This window comes from Beta vulgaris, chromosome 1 (genome assembly GCF_026745355.1).
Source record: "Beta vulgaris subsp. vulgaris cultivar EL10 chromosome 1, EL10.2, whole genome shotgun sequence".
Taxonomy (NCBI): Eukaryota; Viridiplantae; Streptophyta; class Magnoliopsida; order Caryophyllales; family Amaranthaceae; genus Beta; species Beta vulgaris.
The window spans coordinates 41,902,787-41,911,145 of record NC_079202.1 but is presented as its reverse complement, the minus strand read 5'-3'; positions in this window follow the sequence as shown (position 1 = coordinate 41,911,145).

Here is an 8,359-nt window from a genome sequence, read left to right as displayed (position 1 = left end):
CCTTTTATTTTTATTTTATATATATATATATATAATATTATATATATATATATATATATATAATAGAGCTTTTTATTTAACTATATAAGGCTAGTATTGATTGAGTTAAGAGAGCGAAAAGTGAGAAACCAATGTTGATAAAAAAAAAGTCCAACCCACCATGCACATCGCCACATCCACTACCGTCCACTGCCGTATACGACACTTACTTGTAACTTGCCACCTTGCTAAACTGCCACACCACGTCACCACCTAGTTGTAGCTTGTCACCTTGCTAAATTGTCATACCATGATACCATTGATATCTCCCAATCACCGACCCACCACATATAATCATGCAATATTGTTGTGTATCCTACGTTACCACCGCTGCCGCATACCCATTCCAGTAAAATCCTTAAAAAAGAGCCAATGGTGTGATGGATGAGGAGAAATAAAGAATTAAGGTATATAAGATAAAAGGCAAACTAAGGGAAACTAGGTCTTATGACAAAGAGTTATTACAATATAAACTAGAAAGGTTGCAGCAATTTTTTTTTTAAACATTGGTAAGAAGAATTTTCCGGGGTTGCCCTCGGCCATCGCACAGGGTCCCTACCATGTGGCTCATTACAAGCCAGATAGATCCCAACCCTCCCTCCCCCCTTAAATCCCAAACAAATGCTTAAGGTAGGAATTGAACCTTAAACCTTGTCAGGAAAGATGGAAAATCATACCACTTAAGTCAACCCCAATTCCTTGAAAGGTTACAACTATTTGAAAAGTTGGAAGGAGGGAAAAAGTGTTAAAAGCTAGAAAAAAAATAATGAATTCACAAGTCATAAGATAATTTATACTTTAAAGATATACTTCTTCCGCTCTATTTTAGATGAAACGTAGGGAATTGACACGAAGATTTAAAATAGGAGAAAGATAGAGCGAAAGAAAAAGAGGATCCAATGTGATGAAAAGAGATATAGAGAAAAGTGAATATCAAACACGGTAACATTTCATTTATTTCAAAACAGCCTCAAATGACAAGTGTTTCATTTATTTTAAAAAGGAAGAAGTATAAATTTTGTTTAAGAGGCAATTTTAATTAAAGAACAAACATAATTGGCGAGAATTTATGATAAAATGACTTGATCAAAGACAATGAGTTTAAAAAGATATTGCTCCCTCTGTCCCAGAATACTCTTTATACTTTCCTTTTTTATCTGTCCCAAAATACTCTTTACACTTCTATTTTGAGATATGGCTCACTATTAAGTATTGGCCCACACTCTCTCTCTTCCAAATAAAATTATATCACTCTTATCACCTACCAACTCTAACCATGGCCCACACTATCTCTCTTTAAAATAAAATAATTCTACTTTTACTAACTACTAACTCATATCATATCTACTTTTCAATAAAATAACAATTGATGACCAAACAACTTATCATTTAAAACTATGTGCCTTGATAAGTATCAAGAGTATTCTGGGACAGAAGGAGTACTGAAATGCTAAATAAATGCAAGCATTAAATTTGGTCATCAAACTTTTACGGACTTATCACTTTTTATTCTTTATTTTCCTTCATTACAATATATACATCTATATCACTTATCAGAATGGCATACTCAAGTATGGCCAAGTACCAAACAAGAGAGGAAGAAGCATGTGTCTCCTGCATATACATCGACTAATCTTCCTCTCTCTTGTTTGATAACATGTTGTTCGAAGTTAACATTTTTTCATGAGTGTGTATTGGGAGTAACATGATACACCATAACCTATTATATTGTAACAACATCTCACATGAGACCTAAACTAGTACATACACACGTCCGATGAAAAGAACCATATTCATGATGAACATGAAGGACTAGATTATGTACATAGAGACCAATACCAATGAATATATAACAACTAGAGATGTACATATGTTTATTTGACTTGTTATCCATATACATGCATGCACCATCTGTATGTACTAGCATGTGCACCATCTAAAGTTTGCACATGAGAGAACCAATATACATGTTTCATGTTATTATAATATTCTTTCATATGTTATTATAAGAGTATTTTATATCATTTTAATTTAAAATTATTTCATGTCATTTTTGTTTGATGTCACTAGAAAACACTTTCATGTCATTATTAGTACGTTTCATATTATTATTACTCATTTTTATGTCATTTTTCAGTAAACTTATATCATTTTTTCTTATTTCATTATCAATTTTCAACTCTTTATATTTCTTATTACTATTACATAAACTAATATCATTTATAAAAGAAACGATATTATTGTTACTCACTTTAATGTCATTTTTCAGCAAACTTGTATTATTATTATATTTTTCTCTCTTTTACCTTTGAAGACCTAACCTTCATGAAATCTACCACTCCACCTCATCCTACCCTTCTCGACGCACCAACACCGCCACACCATTGTATACCTACCGCCATCCGTTAAATCTCCTTTATCTCTTCTTTTCCGCCACCACCACCACACCACACCAACATACCACACTACACTACTACAATGCACCATACCACACCATAAACTCACCATACCACATCATCACACACCGCAAATTACCACATCGTCATAAATCGCACCTCATGACACACCAACACCATAACCACAACACACCACACTGCCATACCTCGCGACGCACCAGCACTATCCAGCGAGGATCAACGTGAACGTTTCCAACGTTGCCGACACCAGCATTGTTTTTTCTCTCTCCACACTCTTCGCACAATCCTTAGTCTCACCATCTCCAATTGTGTTGATTTCAAGGTTGCATTTCGATCAAATCTAATCCAGCTTCAATGGATGAATCTAAACCAGATCGAACTAAATTATAGAGTGAAAATCATATATGAAATGCTCATTGATTGAACCTAATAAGTAGACTTATTTAATTGAGAACTACTACTTCAATTTGTCATTGCTTGATCGTTGATTTTTCCGCGAGAAATTGGGAGGTTGTGAGGATTTTTGAGATGGAGAGTGTTTGGGCCCAAAATATGGCAAGCCCAATAATATGTGACAAGGAGAAAATATCCTCACCGGGAACTAAGCCTCACATATTAGTCCATAGCTTTGCTAGGCCCATAATCACTGAAAGGACGAAAATACCCCTGTTGGCAGTATAAATCACAGTTCCCATCTTGAAAAGCTCCCTATAAATAGGGAACACATCCCCATAACTCAAGTATCTAATCTCGACCACTTGAGAATTTCTCACTACTTTTTCCCTCCATAGAGTGATTTACTGACTTGAGCATCGGAGGGGTATTCCCGGAGTAGGTTTCCTTATTTTGCAGGATTATAGCCGACCAAACGAGGCTTGCTCCAAATGAATGGGGGCACATCTCAAGACGATTCCCCAAATATCATATACATCCAAGTTTTTTTACCCAAAACAATTGGTGTCGTCTGTGGGAAATCGTCAAACAAAAGGTCATAACTACTTGAGTGTTCTCACGTCGTTCATACAAGACCTAAGTCGGCCGCTCTATCAAGTCAGCCAACATGCAAAAATGTAGTTCGAAGAGGCCCTCTCAAAGGCCTTCGAACACTCATGGACGACCATCCTCAAGGTAGTTCGTAAAGGTCCTCTCATACGACCTTCGAACACTCATGGATAACCATCCTCAATGTAGTTCGTAAGTTCCTCTCGTACGACCTTCGAACACTCATAGAGATATCCACCCTGAATATAATTCTCAAAGGTCATTTCATCAAGGCCTTCAAACGCTTATGTATGTCCATACTCAACGTAGTTCGTAGAGGTCCTCATACAACCTTCAAACATTCATAAAATCTCGAGATGGCCTCGCTCGAGTCGAGTAAGGATCTCCAATATTACAACTCCTCGACCCTTAGGCCACCAGCTCCTCGCTAAGGTCAAGAACCAAATATTCATCTTATTTCAAGAATATATTCTAAGTACAAAAGCTCTTCCAACAAGACAATTGGACTCTCCTCGAAATCTTGGGGTTTATTAGCTCCATGTCGTGGTTGAGGAAGTCCACCTAATCATAGCAGCTGCTCCAAGACGCCCCTCAAGGTACATGGGCTCACCAAGCCTTGAAGACCTCGAGTGAGGTCAAAAGACACCCCTCGAGGTACACGGGGCTCATCAGACCCTGAACACCTCGAGCGAGGTCGAAGATACCCCTTGAGATACACAGGGCTCACTAGACCCCAGAAAGATCTACACTTAGGAATTTCATCGAAATCGAGTGAAGGATACTCCAAGTCACCACAACTACTGGAGTCGACGCCCGTCAAGTGCTACGGCGTCACGACACCTCTCGAGATACATGGGGCTCATTAGCCCTTGAGACATCTCGGGCGAGGTCCAAAATGCCCCTTGAGATACATGGGACTTATTAGCCCCTGAGACATCTTGAGCGACGTCCGAAATTCCCCTTGAGATACATGGGGCTATTGGCCCCCAAGACATCTTGGGCAAGGTCCAAAACGTCCCTCCAGATACATGAGACTCATTGGCCCCTGAGACATCTCGAGCGAGGTCCAAAATCCCCCTCGAGATACAAGGGGGCTCATTTGCCCCTGAGACATCGCGAGCGAGGTCCAAAACGCCCCTCGAGATACATGAGACTCATTGGCCCCTGAGACATCTCGAGCAACGTCCAAAACACCCCTCAAGATACATGGGGATCAATGGCCCCTGAGACATCTCGAACGAGGTTCAAAACGCCTCTCAAGGTACATGTGGCTCATTTACCCTTGAGACACCTCGAGCGTGGTCCAAGATACCCTTCTAGATACATGGGGATCACAGCCCCCAATGCATCTCGAGAAGGTACCATCCCTCGTATTTCTAGGCCTCACCGACCTCCTACTCACCTCAAGGAGGTCCCATACACCCCCCTTGACGAAGTCATCTCGAAGAGGTTCCATGTATGTCCCTCGAGCTCGTGGGACTCACCAGTCCCCAATTCATCTCAAAGAGGTACCATCCCTTGAGTTCCTTGGGCTCACCAGCCCCTGATTCGTCTCAAAGAGGTCCCATGCACCTCCCTTGATGAAGTCATCCCGAGGAGGTTCCATTTATGTCCTTCGAGCTCGTGGGGCTCACCGGCCTTGAGTTCCTTGGGCTCACCAACCCCTCTTCATCTCAAGAAGTTACCACACATCTCTACCGACGAAATCATCTCGAGGAGGTTTGATGTACCTCCCTCAATCTATTAGGCTCATTAGCCCCCAGTTCAGCTACGAATATGTAATTTGCACCCCTCAACCTCTTGAAAGAGTAATTCCGCCTAACACTTTATGTGAAGAAAAGTCTCATTAAGAGTTACACGTGGGGCTAATTGGATGAAGGGGGTCATACAAGTGGAATCATGCAAGCCCCTCGAGTTAGACATAGTTCCAGCTCGGCTTTTCCCATTGCAATAATACTCTGGTCGGCTTACTCAACAAGCGATAAGGTTTCACGCTCTAACTCCATTTAAATATCTACTTAGCTTCGGGGAGGGAGTGCATGAATATGAAATCGCGATTTTTCCCAGATGGGTTATAACAAAGGAAGCAATTAAATTATATTAAATGAGCAAAGTAGCTCGACCTAATCTAGGATGTCCATACTTTGACCTCCTCGAAGGTGTGTGTTGTTCTGCGGCCTTCGAACTTCATGCCAAAAACACTAAGTGCTTAATGTTTTGAAATGCTTTAGGCAAAAAACAAAAGATGTTCAAGTGCTCAGCTAAGCAAATTATCGATCAAGTCTTTGAGTAACCTGCTCAAGCCATTCACTTATCTCTTCTACTCAAGCACTCACCTCAGTCTCCTGCTCGAGCACTTAACTCAACTCTCCTCACTCTCCTGCTCGAGAACTCAACTCTCTCTCAAAGAGAGAAGTGAAAATTCAACTTTTATTTTGCCATGTTGTTGGGCTCGTTTCCCTCGTAACACAAAAAGTGGGAAATTCAAACAAAGCTTCATACAGCCACATACAATTTAAAAAATATACAAGTCCATCGAACTACTGAAGTTTAGCATGGATTTTCCTCGAACATATAATTTGTACACGATGACGGCACACGAGCATCGACTCTACTGTATTATTTGAACACGGGTTGGGTCCTAGTGCCCTCTCTCTCTCTCTCTCTCTATCTATCTATCTCGAATAGTAAGAAAGGGAAGCTATTCAGGTACTCACTAGGCTCATGCTCGCTGCAACGCCTGGTTCATGATCGAGCTCGCTTGGTTCATGCTCGAGCTTACTTTGGTCACGCTCGAGCTCACTTGGTTCATGTTTTGCCTCTAGTCGTAATATGATCAACGAGCCTCGACTCGGCAGATGAAGTAGTAGTGCCTCGAAGCATCCCTCACCGTTCAGCTTTCATGAAGTGTAATAAAAAGAAAAGAGGGAAAAGTAGCTTCGTTGCTCTAATAGCATGCTGATGCTCGAAGAGGTTAAAATAACATGGGAAATTTTTAGATAAGTTCGAAGACTTCGAACTATTTGGAAGTTGGCGCCTAAATACAATTTTCTTGATAAATTGTACTGCTCGAGCTACTCACTCCTCTCCCCTGCTCAAGCCACTCATCTCTATCCTGCTCCGAGCACTCAACCCTCTCTCCTCGAAATCATGCGTTAAAGTTCACACTCGACATCACGTTTCAACCCTCCTCATTGATGGCTCTATGCACTTCCATCGTCCCTTCGGTCCTCGTGGATACATGAGGCCACTTATCTTGCTCGAGGAAGCTGAATACCCATACCAAGCTATTAGTCTACTCGAAAGAAGTTATAAATATTCGAAGAGTGAAAGTTGGCGCCTAAATGTCGTTCTCTCGACAAGCAATATTGTATTAATATTGCTCTTGGTCATTTGTTATAATGACTCGCATGGAAGTACAAGTCAACGTTAAATTAATACTTGGTTGTTATTAGGTGTGTGCATTGCAAGAGGCACCAAGTTGGATTACAAATACAAGTTACAACTTACAAGTACATTTATTAGCAACTGGCACCTGGCCCACTTGTATATACATATATATTGTATATTTGGTCCACAAGGTTGAAAACTATTTTTGGATATAATAAACAATCTACAGAATTCTGATCAACACACGATCTACAGAGGGTCTTCTATTGCATATTGGCGTGGGATTAATGATTAGGCCATAAATATGGCAAGCCCAATAACATGTGACAAGGAGAAAATACCCTCACCGGGAACTAAGCCTCACATATTAGTCCATAGCCTTGTTAGGCCCATAATCACTGAAAGGACAGAAAAATTCTTGTTGGTAGTATAGATCACAGTCCCCATCTTGAACAGCTCCGTATAAATAGGGAATACATCCCCATAACTCATGTATCTAATCTCGGCCACTTGAGAACTTCTCACTACTTCTCCCTCCATTGAGCTATTTGCTGACTTGAGCGTCGGAGGGGCGTCCCTGGGGCACCCCCTGGGGTAGGTTACCTTATTTTGCAGGATTATAGCTAACCAAACGAGGCTTGCTCGAAATGGACGGGGGCACATCTTGAGATGACTCTCCAAATATCATATCCTAGATTTCACCCGAAACAGAGAGAGGGAAAATAAAGGTGAAAAGATGGATAAGAGAGAGTGAGAGATCATATGAGAGAGAAAGCATAGAGGTGAGGTTAATTAAGGAAGAAGGAGTTTAGTTTTTGTTGGGATTCAAAAACTTGGTTTATATATTTTGTTAAACCATAAGTTATGTGGTAATAGTTACACTCAAAACTTTGTGTTTATTCACTCTTAATAGCCTTATTCCATTAGAGTTAAAAGTATTTCAATGACTTTTCCAACCTTGTCACTTGTTACAATAGCATAATGTGTAAGTATTTAGGGCTCATTGCCTTATGTTGTCCCCTTTTGAAAATTTCTTATCCTTTAAACCTTTTTAATGTCCTGATTTCCTTACTTTTTTTCCCTTCTTTTGTTACACCAATATCTAAAATGTATACTATCAATAAATTAAACTTGTTTTATAACTCTACACCAATCGAAAAGAAATTACAATATGTATATGTTTTTGAAGTTCCAAATTAAGAAAAATTACAAAAGCGAAACTTAATTAAAAATACTACAAATATTCAAGCGATGACATAAGTTTACTACATCAAAGACGATAATGAGTCTAAAGAGAAACCCTATTTTCTGTATTTCACTCCAAATCTATCATTGCCTTCCTCCCTTCTGTATCTTTTACCTCATTTTCCTATAGTAGTTCGGTAGTTCCTACCTTCTTTTTTCCAAATGAATAGCCTTTACCACTCACTAGGAAAATACTTCTCTAGGGATTAGAAGGGGCCAATTGAAAGAAAAAAAGATCGCATAACTAATAAAATCTGAGTCATGAA